Source organism: Cavia porcellus, unplaced genomic scaffold (assembly GCF_034190915.1).
Source record: "Cavia porcellus strain 051 isolate PalLab524CR breed Dunkin Hartley unplaced genomic scaffold, mCavPor4.1 scaffold_15, whole genome shotgun sequence".
NCBI classification, from domain to species: Eukaryota; Metazoa; Chordata; class Mammalia; order Rodentia; family Caviidae; genus Cavia; species Cavia porcellus.
This window is the reverse complement of record NW_026947498.1, coordinates 20400393-20414442: the sequence shown is the minus strand read 5'-3', so window position 1 is coordinate 20414442 and position 14050 is coordinate 20400393. Positions and strand designations below refer to the sequence as shown.

The window sequence follows — 14050 nt, the reverse complement described above, 5'->3', positions numbered from 1 at the left end:
TCCCACAGAATAACATGCTCAAAGGATGATGGCATTTTCACAGGGAAAATTAAAGTTTTTTTTTTTTTCATTTTCTGTATAGTTTTCAATTAGTTAAATTGTTCTGGCTTATATATTGAAATTTTATAGTAACTGTGAAATATCAGTTAAAGAACAAAAAATAAGGCTCCTTATGATCAAAAATATCCTTTCCACTTGGTCCTAGGAGAGGCTACATTCCACCATTACAGGGACATTATTTAAGGTTATGGCTTTGTCTCCAACCAACTAAAAATAATTATTGGAGGAATAGTAATCCTTGTAGTCAGTTTGGGCTGCTGTAACAAATTACCAGAGACCAAGTGGTTTAACCAGCAAATGTTTATTTCTCAAGTTCTGGAAGAGGGAAAGTCAAAGATCAATGTATCCCCAGATGCTGTGTCTGACAATGGCTCATTTCCTGTATGCAGGTAGTGACTTCTTACTGTGTCTTCATATGGTGGAGAGTAAGCTCTCTTGTTTCTTTTTATAAGGACACTACTCCCACTCATGAAAATCTGTTTTCATGATCCAACTGCCTTGTAATTTCTTATTTCCATGGGAGTTTCTTATTACATGAAGGTGAGAATTTCAACATATGAATTTGTGGGTAATACAAACATTCAGTTCATACCCACTATTATAATCTAATATCACTTTCATTATTATATGTCTACATGGATTGCTACATTAAGAAAAAGATTCTGAATTTTATAAAAACTAGTTATATACATTTTGAAAGTAGGAAGGTGCAAAAAAAAAATGTTCCTAGGTGGGTACCATAGTAATGGCCCATGCGTGGGAACATTACAAAATCACAAAGTTGAACAAAAAGGTGTGGTCTTTGGGAAGAAAGAACATTAACAAGAAGTTAGGAGAACTTAAAAAGAAAACTACTTTATTTTCTATAGTTTGTCTTGCCATGTAGTATAGAAAAATTGCATGAGGAATAAAGGGGCATGGAGGTTATAGCTGCTTTTACTGTAAGATCCATTAAGATTCCTTCCCAATATCCCATCTCAGCCAACAGAGAGCAGGGTTATTGCTTCTAAAAAGCAACCCGGCGGCCGGATTCCTTTGTTGGACAGAATTCTGCCATCATCAGTGCAGTCCTTTTTAGTGACACATGGAAACAAATATCCAGGTCAGAACCAGTTCTTTAAAAAGTAATCTTTTTTTCACAACTGTGATCATTATAATATCATTCAATACTGTATTTTCTAATAAAATATAGCCACTTTATTTTTACCTAGCAATATATGTGCATCATTGCTGATATGAAAAAAATTTTTAAAAATCAAGTAGGTATATTTTATGTGCAGTACACACAACTGCCATTTGAATCTCAGCTCACAATAAACTTGATAAGTCAATCAATTTTTATTTTGTCTCCATCTCCTAGGTAACCAGAGCATCTATCCAGACCCTTGCCAGGAGAGAACACTTAAAAAGTAATATGTATTCATAATCTGTTTTCTTCAAAAAGTGACTTAACAGGAAAAGCAAAGAGCTACCCATGAAGTGTTTTAAATCACAATAAAATACATTTTCTTTGATTCTGGTGAGAGAGCTTGAGGAAAACATAACATGGAATACAACATCATTATATTTCAGTCTCTTGTGATCTATCAGGGATGAAAATTGCACCACCTGCTATGTCTATTTTGTGTTTAATGTGAATAACAAGCATCCCACTGCTGGTGATTAAAACAAATTGTAAACCATCTGACATTATACTTATAACCTAGCCTCTGCTTCATGACTCTGAGAAAGATATGACTTGGTGGTGGGTGTATTGGGTCAAGTCTTTTGATATGAGTACAAGGCTCTTGTCCTCAAAGGAAGTCATTCGTCTGCCAAAAGCCATCTCTAAAACAAGGCATTATGTAAAATGTAATTATAAAACAGTACTAATGGCATAATGCAAAGTATGTAAAATTCTAGCAGTGGCAAAAAAATGTTTTTTATTTTACCTTAATCCTTGTGGTGCATGAAATCATGAGAAAAATAGAACATTTACTGTTTTTAGAAATGATTCACATTCAGGAAGTTATGGATCTTGTTTACCTTGTTAAGAACATTCAAATCCCACTACTATAAGGCATCAAATACATCTGGGCTACCTCAACTACATGGGAACCGCTAGCTGGTTTCTGGGCCATTATTTCCTGTGGGAAGATTTAACCCACACCCGGTAAAGGTTCAGTACTAAATGTGGATACAGGCACTGGAGAATGATGGTTGCCAAATACCTGTTAGAACTATGAAAAGGAAAAATCTGGAAATGTGTAATATATATTTGAGCTTTAGTCTATGATTTTCCTCTGTCATAAATATTTTTGATTGAATAGTTTGTGATTTGGAAAGTATCTAAGGTCCAGGTTCTGAATCCAAAACAACATAGAGGAAAAGCTTGAATGTAGTTCTTTTTATGGAAAAACCATTTGCCAGAAAAATCTGTCCTAATTCTCTTTGGGTTCTTTTGAAGGACCTTAAAGAAATGACTGATTTCTGTTATTAATGATTGATTGAGGGGCCACTGCATTTCTGTCCACTTCAAAAGATAATAGTTTTATCTAGGAGACATGAGCATTTTAAGAGTTTCTTTTTACCCTCACATATATAGATGTAGATTATATTTATTTTAAATAATTTAAAACTCCAAGGGACATAAAACCAGATACTTAAAACTTAGCAAGATTCATGTTAGAAACTGAAAATGTGATTTGAGTAGGAAAGGACAAAATATAATAAAACCAAAGCCAAAGCCACATAAAACTATATGTTTAGATTTGAATCTACCTAAGTGAGTTTTATTTATATTGACCGCCGATGAACGAGCCAACAAGTCTGAGAATTTCCAACTAATAGATGAGCCATGTGTTATATAATGCAAGGATCCTGACGTTATTTACAATTCAAGTAAATACATCTCATTAAAAAAACCAAATGCGTATTATAGAATAAACAGTCAGTAGTATATTTTATGAACTTCTTAGATAAAGTTTTCATTCCTGAGTTTGATAAGAGCTCAGTGGAAACAGTTAAAAATCTCTGGAAGTCTTTTGATTCTTCTTGGTAAACACAACACCAGTCAGAACCTTTTTATTAAACATAAAAACAGACAGTGCTGTGATTTAAATTTCACAAGAACTTTATCTTCTACAGAACTCTGAGGGTTTCTTTTGGTCCTTGCTGAGAAGGACCATCAGTGTGTAGGGTTTTGAAAAGTTTTATGTCATGAATAATTAGATCTTGTAAAGCAGCTTATGAAAAGTCTTGTTATCTGTAGTTAATTTTATTTAGAGCCAAATCAAAGTGTGTGTATATAATTAAAATCTTAAAATGTAAAAACACTTTGTGCAATTACAATGCATAAGATTATAAAATATTTTACTTAATATAAAAATAAAATAAAAAATATTTTCTTCATATTCTTTCTTTTTCTGTTTTTTTAACACCTCTGACTATAGCAAATTCTCTGTCTAAATCTCTGTTTTTCTACACGCTACATACTTTTCTTGGGCATTAACTAGAATTAGTTTTAATGTGAAAAGACAGTGAAAGTCAATATATGTTGCATGTCTTGAAAGCAAGTTATTATCTTAACAAACATGTTACATAAGTCTTTTTTATTTTTTTTCTTGCACAAAAAATGAGAGAGGTTGTTGTCGTATAACATTTTGATATGGAAAACTATTTAGCTATGTTTTTGAACCCTACATACTAATAATTCTGGTACAATTTCAAGTAATTAAAACAAGTTTTAGTTTCCATTAAGACATCGATTCTCATTTGGATACAAAATTGAACATTAATGCTAAAATTTTTAAATTTTTATTTTTGAGAGAATCTTCGTAAATAATACTAGATATAATCATATCTCTTATGTAGTCTGGCCCCTGTCTCCACTATTATTATCACCTTAATAATCTCCACCTATCCTACAAATTTGAGTCATTTCCCTTAAATTTAGAGTTTTGAGAGAAGACATGAATTCCTTCATGTGATAAATTCTTGAAGTGAGAAATGGCACTCTGAGTTCTACTTTTGCAAATTTTCAGAAAAGATGAAAATATTGAGTGCATTTGATATTTAAGAATTTTTATATTGTTGCTAAGCCTACTTCTTCACTATAATCATTGTATTATTTTACCCATGAATTCAGCATCCGCTGAAAGCAACACTTTATAATTCATTGTATGTGTTATACGCTATCTAAATGAGTGAACTTTTACTCATTTTCTTTTCTCTGCAAAGACTCTTTTCATTTGTAGTCATTTAAGTATTTAACTCAGATGCCATCAATTATGTTAAGGTTTTCCTATCCTTCAAACCAGTAGACAAACTTCGATAAGATAAAAATAGATTGTTGGGGGCTGGGGATTTAGCTCAGCGGCATAAGCGCTTGCCTTGCAAGCAGGCAGTCGTGAGTTCGATTCCTGGTACCAATTAAAAACGAAAAAGACAAAAAAAATTATAAAAATAGATTGTTGGTCAGTTGAAGTTTAGATGTAAATTATGGCCTAGGGAATAAAGGAAAATGAAACAAAAGGGTACGGGACTGAGAGAACAATAAATAAATAATGTTTGCCCTTTGGAAATTTGTACCTCCCTTACACATTTATTTTCTTCTCGCTTAGTTTAAGATTGTCTATGTATGTACTTCATCTTTGACTGTGGACATACAACTTGAGGGCAGGAACTATGTCTGATTATGTTGGAGCCCTATGCAGGAGTTAATGAGTGGACCAGCAGCCCAATAACCAGAGACAGAGAGCATATGTGCTAAGTAGCATTATATAAGTTAAGAAACTCAGTGAGGCCTGAAGAAGGCATTAAACAGACTCTTGGGGACCAGAAAATCATCTCAGGGGTAACAGACCTGGCAATTAAAATAAGAAGGTAGATTTTTGGCAAGCCAATAAGACCAGAGAATGTTTATCATAAAGGGCTTTTTAATAATATGCATCTTCAAACAACATTGGAGTACTTTATGAATTTATGGACCTAGAAGTGTGTAGTTATAAGCCAGTTGATTATATTTGTAAAAATTAGGAGAAAATTCATGTATTCTTTGGATAAAACATCTGAGATTCCTGGAAAATCTGCATTTGTATGATTATTACTATAGAATCCTAGAAGGATTTAAATATTTAAAAATTATTAGAGAAAAAATTTATCAGTGAATTTTTACTAGTGAGGCATATATTTTTTAAAATATCACTTAAGCTTTGTTTTTCATTTTTTGAGACAGGGTCTTGGTATGTTGCCTAGTTTGGCCTTGAATTCCTGGGCTCAAGTGATTCTCCCACTTACCATCTTGGGTGATTGTGACTATAAGTATGAACCATTTGGCTTGCTCATTGTTTTAAGCAATAGAAAAAATTACATTTCATTCTGAGAAAAGAGCATAAAATTTTGATTGCCAGAGCATTTGAATATTTTAACATTAATTTTAATTTGTTTGCTCATCTTCCTTTAAATCTATACTATGGAACTAATTTTGCTTTACCTGAAGAAAATCTTCAGTGACATTCACATTTCAAGAAATCTCATTTCAAAAAGTGTTTGTCTAAATATGATCAATATGTATAATTATATGTCTGGTAACAATCAAAATTTTATCCCAGATTTAAAGTCAAGGCTTTTCTTCTCTCCAGGGGAAATCAGCTGCAGAACAAAACCTGTATGAGGTGGGGAATAGGCACAGTAGTAAAGCACTAAGCAGCATGTGTGAGTTCTTGGGTGCAATCTCTAGTACTACAAGAGAAAATAAAGTGAACAGCAGCAAATAAACAAACAAGCCAAAATTTTAAAAGAATCCAGCCCGCATGGAAAGAGGAGGCACGGCCAATCTCTTCTCTTTCTGCGCCATCTTGGCTTCCATTTCTCTTCCCTCCTTTGCTCTCCATGTTTCTAGCTGTATCAGGATCATGCAGAGGAAGGGAACAAGAATGAACTTTTTTGACCAATACTGCCATGAGCTGATATAAGCATTCTCTGGGCTTAAGAGATGTAGGTAAGTGGCTCATTTGTTGGGTTGTAGGGAGGTTGGTTGCAGGTACTTAAGAGACCTTCCCTCTACCAGGAAATCTCTCACTTGCAGTGTTTTGACATATATGGTCAGTCTCTTTCTGGTTCATGCTAAGAAATGTATCATCTTTCTGAGTGGGACAGTTAAAGTTACTTTTTCATCAAAGTGAAGAAAAAAACACTCTTCTTTTTCATCTGTACTAAAAAAGAAAAGCAGTCATGGTACTCCAACAATTTTTTCCTCGAAGAAATTCTCTCTCATCCAGTTTCAATTCCTTAAACAGTTGAAGTGGTTGATCAGATGAGAGTAGCAAAACTAGATTTTGACTATTGGTTTTATAAATATTGTATTGTTTGATGCTCCAGAAACAGAGAATGACACACTTCAGAACATGAGAATAAGTGATTTTCTACTTGAGGACCTATTCATAACTGAGACTGTATTAACACCCTTTAATCTAAGAATCATCCTAACCAATCCACAAAGATGAAATTCACTAGACACTTGCTAAATGCTCGATAACCTTGATCCTTGTTTCACAGAAAACATGTGACTTTTGTTAAGCTTTAATAGTGTCATCATCTGCAGGTGTTTTGGGGTTGGGGCATGCTCTTCTGCTTGTCCTAATCTTCTGACATTCTGTGTGAACTTTGGTAACTACATGTTGCTTAGTTAGGCCAGATATTCAATTAACTACTTACATTTTACTATCATTTTTTTTGCCTTGTCTCCCATGGAAATTCACTTTATTCACCTCTAGTTTTGCCATTGTATTGTTCAAATAAGGGAAACACATTAGTTATTTCTCCCTTGTGAACTTTAAAAAACTTCCTTGGGAAATAAGAAAAGGTTCACCTGATTTTCCATGAAGCATTTCTTCTGGTTTCATGTAGGAATAGCTTCCTCAGATTCCCCATATCAGTAATAAATCATTAAAGAGATCTCATGGGCAAGAAGAGGAAAATATGGTCTGCTGACAGCACTGTGATAAATATTCGTATTAATTATGAAAGCAACATGAGAGCAAAAGTTCAAAATCCAACCTTGTTCTCTGAACAGTTTTTCCCCAAAATAGGTTTCAACTTTCAACATTGAACTTTCTGAAAAACAGAATGCAACCCAGTCCTAAAGATTAGTTTAGCACATTGTGCTTTTTGTTTTGCTTTCTAAAGAAAAAAAATCAGAATCTGATGATAACATTCATCATAATTATCCAAAGCATGATAGTGTCATATCCTGGTTTGGCGAGGTAGGGAATGAGTGGCTATTTTAAACCCTGGGCATGGGCCACCCTCTACCAGGGAAGCAGGTGTGACAGGAAAAGGCCTACAAATTCAAGGTGCAGTAGAACTGTAGAATTAAGAACGAGAGAAAGAAAGAAAGAAAGAAAGAAAGAAAGAAAAGAAAGGAGGGAAGGAAGAAAAAAGTGTCAAATGACATTTAGACTACAGATGAATTAAAACCAGAAGACATTTTCCGTTAGTGGAGGCAGACTGTATGAGAACGAGGGTCACCGTTTTCAGGGAACATTGGTAACAGGTTGATAACAATCCAGGCTTCAGTTTTATTATTCTTCCTGGCTACAAGGGACCCTTTCCTGTGGGAGTGTTTTTTTAAAAAGCCCACAAGGTTCTAGATAAATGGCCTGTAAAGATCCTTTCCTTTTTGTTATAAATACAGTGCAATGACATGCCTCATTTGCCAGTTAAAGCCATAATGGTTTATTCAGATCCATCACGCTAAGGGTTACTCAGGGACTGTTGAGCAGACACATTTTTCCTGCCAACAAATGCATTTAGTCCTCTTACTTCACTGTGTTACACTGTGATGTGAGGCTTCTTCACGAATTGTTAAGAAACCTAAGATAGGGAAGGGAGTGAATTCATGGCAGATATTACCCTGATCCCTTCCTTTATTATTTGCAAAAATGTTATCATCACGCTTTTTCTTTGCAATTAAAAAATAAACAAGAAAAGCCAAGGAAAGTACTAATGAGAAAACAGACCACTTTTGAATAAAATCCCTGAATGCAGTCTATCTTCCATGAATATAAAACACATCAATTTAAATTTTAAGCTACTTGTTTATTAGACAGTTATATGAATTATATGTTTAAGAGTTAATAACAGAGGCTCACTCCTTTTTCTTTCTAAAGATGATATTTACAAAGCTGCTTTTTAAACCAGGATAGAAACGACTTCTACAGTCAGTCTTAAAAGGGGTCAAGAATGCCTTTCTCTGATTTCCTTGTTTTTCAGCCTCTAGAGTATTGGGACTACAGGGCATGTGCCAGCATCCTAGTTTGTTCTATTCTTATATTTTTTGACTTAAAATTTTAGTTTTAAGTGCTTTTGTCATATGTTGACTTGAATTGAAAACAGTAAGCTAGATACTCTGAGGCATGAGGTATGTGTGTAAAATTATGATCATGAAGCAGGGTAGATACATACAAGTTGCCCAGAATTTGGCCAAGAACTTAGCTTAGGTGCCTGGGTCCCTAAAAGAAGAGCCCTCCACTCTGATTCTAACTCCGGCACTCAGGCTTCAACGGCCCCCATAGTCTTGTGGGACACAGGACACCCCCTTCCTTTCTATTATTGGTTGTTTACAGGGATTGCTGATTAGTTTGATGGGTAGAGAAATTTTGGAGGACCAATAGCTCAAATATTTTTGATGTTGATGCATTCCTTCATTGGGAAAAGCATACTGTTAAAACCAAGAGTCCTGTGTGTTCACTTTTACTGCATTGGCAGGAGGATTGATGCTTGGAACATGCCAGACTTTCTTCAAATGTAGAATAACATCCGATCAGAAACTTTTTTGCAAAGACTATTTTCATTTAAACACTCTTGAAAAAATTAAGCACTCTGATATCGTCTCACTGACGTTGTGACATTTTAGAAAAATAATGCATTAATAATCCAGGGCATACTATTAAAAGTGAACGCTAATGTGATTGATTGCTTTCTAAGTGTTAGGCAGATTATTAGGCACTTCTGAATATTGTTCTATTTATTAATACATATTCATTTAATAGTTCATTGAAAGAATGTTATTTATTCTATATCTAGCTAAAAAGAAAGAGACCAAAGTTCTTTAATTCAGCATTGTAGAGGAGCACATAATTTACTAGCTAAGAGAAATGTTTTATTTACTGTCCTTTTTTAGATCAAATAAATAAAATTTTAATAGCCAAACCTAACCAAAACATTATACATATCAGAAAGGGAAATTAATACATGCAACTATTTTTATGTATTTTTGCTAGCTTGAAGAGATATATGTAATCACATGTATTTTAATTGCCTATTATGCTTAAAAGATATTATAATAGACAACACTCTGTTGCAATCAAGAATGTTATGTAAATTGTTTTTAGAAGGAAGAAGGGTTTAGACCTTACTCTGAGTGGTGTCAAAGGTCTAAATCAATGTATAATAGTTTGCTCTACTTATCCTACATTAAATTTCCTGAAGGATTAAAACATACACACCAGTAGCAACAGAAACATTCTTGGGAACTCAAAACTAGAATGATGTGAGTATTACACTTGTTGATGCTCATAAAATATATCCCCATGACTTTTAGCAAATACCACATTTAGTAATCTGCATTGAATGGAAAAGCTGGTCATTTGAGAACAATTAAATATTTACTGCTTATCTATGTATTCGTTTGGTGTACAATCCATTCACACACAGAGATGTCGCCACTCCTTGTCCTTGCCTTATTTTGTTTTTCTCTCTCAAAAAAGTCCAAAAACCCTTACATACTCATTCACTATTTATAAATATGAGATAATATTCTTATGACTAGATTTTAATGTAAAACATCTTTTTAAATTCTTTTTGAAAAGATGCTTTATTTAAATACACTTCACATGTTTTACACAGTTGACGCATTTGAAGTTTCTAATCCACTGGTTCTTAGTATGTTCACAAATTATGCAGCTGGCTCCAGATTGAGAAGCTAGGTATAATTAATAGCTTAAAGGAACCACTCTCACTGTAGGAAATGCAATTTTTCTATTCTAACCTCTCTGCCAACTTGAGTAGGATCAACGAAGTCCAGTTATACCAGTTACCACCAGTGTTGTCTGTGTGTTGTGTTTCTTTTTCTGGGAGGGACAACCATGGGATAAATAAAATTGGGAGAACTCAATTACATTGAAACAGACATTTAGGTTCAGTATAGACTTAGGGCTAAAAATAAGAAGGGATAGAATTATTATTCTTATACAAAACATATTTTCCATTCTGAACTTAGAATGAGAGTAAATGATACTTCAGGTTAAAATGTTAATGTTGCTCCTGCATTGTCTCACCAAAGGTTATCTTTCTATTGAGAAATCTCTCTTGAGAAGATTTCAGACAGCTCCTAGGTAGTTCTTCTTATTACTAAAGATTTCACTACCAGGAAGCTGGTGGCAGAATTATAATGTTCTTTCCCATTCTCTCTGCCACCCTTTTGCAATTTGGCAGCCTCATGAAGCACTTAAGCAGTTTAGTGTCTTCATTCTGACACTTCAAAAGTGGTCATTAGCTAACAATTCTTGGCTTAATGTCACTGATACAACTGCAAGGCTACAAGGGAATAACAAAGAAATGTTTTCTTAAAATTTGGAATTCGCTGTATGATGAAGGAGAAATATGCTGTGCTGATGAAGTGAAATACAAGATCAAAATATTTAGAAGATTTTATAGCAAATATACATACTGTAGGTTTTAAAGTATAAATTTCCAATTGAATTAAAAATTAATACAAGAAAAAAAGGGAAAAAGTATGATGACATCTTCTGAAGAGCCCAGTGAGTAATACCTGTCAAGCATCATAGAAACCAAAAAGTGTAATCTGACTTGGGCCTACGGCTCATTATATGCTTTTGGAAGAGTGATTTTCTAAGAAGTGACAATTCAGATATCCATGCCTGTTTGGAAAATATGAACGTTTTTCAATAAACTGTTTTGTGTACCCATCTAATATATTTACTGTATGCTTAATTATGAGGTAGGAAGAGTAGTATGTTCTTAAACGTTTAGTAAATTGACAGTTTACTTTTTGCATTGATTTACATATATACTCTTTGAGTTGATTTTACATACATACTCTTTCAGTTCAGATGTACAGTTACTACATCTTCAGGTTTTGATTAGGTGCATGCATTTTGATTAGTATTTCATAAAATTTAGAGATTTATTGATTGCATACATTGAGTCAGTTATCTAAAGTATTCTGGTGTTCCTAAAAGAACTTGGAGGAACTCCTCAAATTGGACTGCTATATGTTTTCTTCAGACTAAGATACAAAAAACAAATGAATGAGACTATACTGCAAAAGAAACTTCTTGGAGATTTTTGCAAATTAAAGAAGAGATATGGGGCCAGGGATTTAGCTTAGTGGTATAAGCACCTGTCTGGCAAGTACGAGGTCATGAGTTCAATCTCAGTACCAAGAGCGGGGGGGGGGGGCATTAAACACATGGCTTAACTACAATTTTTAAATCCTCAAAATTTCTATATTTCCCACACAGGAACTGTATCATCCAGTATTGGGTCAATATTGGTCCAGGCAAAATCTTAATACGAAGTTTGAACTCTTGAATGTAGGGCAATTTTTTGAATTTTAAGTCAAAATCCATGCACAAGTCATTTATTATATAAGGTAAATGCATTTGTTTAGATGGAAACAATTATCTGAAGTTATTTTTGCAGTCAAAATGTTTTGCTAGAGGTGTGACAACATGTGAATGTGAGAAAATTTTACTATTTTTTAAGGTGGTAATTTTTTCCTCCATCTATCTTTTACTTTTCTTCTGCATTTGAGGTCTCATTGATGTGTGAAATGACGACATTCAAGATATACATTTGTTGAATTTGGATATACACATATACATTTGATATCATCCTTGTAACCAAAGTTTAAACAAATCGATCACCTCCGAAATCTTATTTGTATTTTTGTGTATGGGTTTTCTAAGAGCACTTGATTATTGCTGACTAACTATATGTATTAAGTTGTATATCAAATCTCCAGCACTTATTCGTCTTGCATAACATAAACTTTATACCCATTGTAGAAAACTCCAATTTTTTCACCCTTACTTCATGGTAACCACCATTCTACAATCTTGATTATTTTACGATCTTGACTATTTTAGATACCTCATTTAAAAGTATCATGTGATATTTCTCCCTCCATGATTGGCTTATTTAATTTATTATAATGTCCTTTAGATTATTAATGTTGTTGCAATTGGTAGGATTCCTTTCTTTTACAAGACTAACAGGAAAATAGTTACTGTTTAAGGCTTATTATTTTTCTTGTGGAAACTGTTTCAATTTTTATAATAATAGAAGTGGCCAAATCATATTTTATTTTATATAACTGCTGGTGCATTGGTTACCGAGCAATGGCACAAAACTAGCTTAGTATAGTTATTCTTTGAAAAAGGTCACTAAAATAGATGAAATGTCCCGAAATACATGTGGACTATTCATGTTTTGAGGTAAATAAACAATATTGGATTTCACACGTATCACTTAGAATTGCTATGAGAAAAGAGAAAAATATCAGCAATTTGGTACATTGCTTTCCTAATTTTGGGGATGCTGAAAGATAGATTGCCTTCTCATTTTTTCCAGTCATAGACAATTGAACCCAAACTCTGGTTATTCTTCACTAATGCAATTCTCTTCAGTTGAGTAGCTTAAGTTTGATGGTCATTTACTTGTTCATGAATTTTAGGGTATATGGCTGAAAGTATGAAGTTTATACTATGTGAAAGAAAAATTTCCTTTCAGTGTTCTTCATTTGGAACTTGTGTTCAGTAGGTATTTCATTTTCAAAGAAACCAAAATTAAAATAAAATAAAGAAATATTTCATTTTGAATACATAGACTCAGGAGTTGAGAAATGTTTGATATTTGGATAGTGAAGAAAATTAATTGAGTTATAAAATTACATAAATCATATTTTGTTTTTAAATGACATATATAGTTCAGTTGTATAATATGGCATAAAGTAAGGCAAATGTTAAAAATAATCTATAACATAAATACTCCTTAAGTTTATTCTTAATGTAATGCAATATGGATGAAATTCACAATATATTGCAAGTGTTGGTTGGCTTCCCTTTTCAAAAAAACAGCATGTGGGTCAAAAACAAATAGAGGGAATGGATGCTGGACAAACAATTCTAGCCAAACACACAGGCTTGACCTACATTGTTTCACAATCACAGCTTTGCTCAAATTCTCATATGGCCAACTTGGACCATCCACACTAAACTCATTACAAAGACAACTGGTTCAATTCAGAAAAGTCCCCTCGTGGGTCAAATGCAGGAGCAAGTAAGAAGTGGCAAAGATCTACAACTAGAACTCTTGATATGTTCAGGCAACTTATTTGCTTCTTTATCTGTGCTGCTGCTTTTATTTTTTTTAATATGAAACATCAAACGAATTTGCATGTCATCCTTGCATAGGGGCCATGCTGGTCTTCTCTTCGTCTTTCCAATTTTAGTACATGTGCTGCTGATGCGAACATGCTGTGCCTCACCGTTGAATTGTTCACAATAGTGTCACTGATCCCTTCTCAAAAGCCCACCCTTAAACATTCCTTTTTTTTTTCTTTTTAACCATTTTATTTAATTGGGAGTCTACCTTTTCCAGAAACACAGTTTGCTTGTGTTACCTCTACCACAGATAAGGTCTCTTAATAATGTGAATTATTCATGGCCATTGTTATAGATTAAAAAGTGGTGGTCAATTTAACACCAGCGGAATTAAATCACCATGGTGCTGAGTGTAGATGTTCCACCTGAGGAAAGTTGCTAGCATAAATAGAGACATGGATAAGGACAAGTGAGGTGTTGAGGTATTGTGGGTTCTACTATGTGTTGTTGTTTGAGCCCTTGGTTCTCCTCAAGGAGCTCATTATGACTTCCCGAGTGTGAGTTAGATTATTGTCATTGGAGGAACTTGGGATCTTGTTGGT

General features: G+C 33.7%; 1 non-coding gene across 1 annotated transcript; it reads right to left on the bottom strand.

The window, feature by feature from the left end:
- Positions 1-13493: 13493 nt before the first annotated feature.
- Positions 13494-13598, bottom strand: LOC111756685 (U6 spliceosomal RNA). Its single transcript, XR_002791102.1, has one exon. It is a non-coding gene; the product is annotated as a U6 spliceosomal RNA (small nuclear RNA).
- Between the last annotated feature and the right edge of the window lie 452 nt (positions 13599-14050).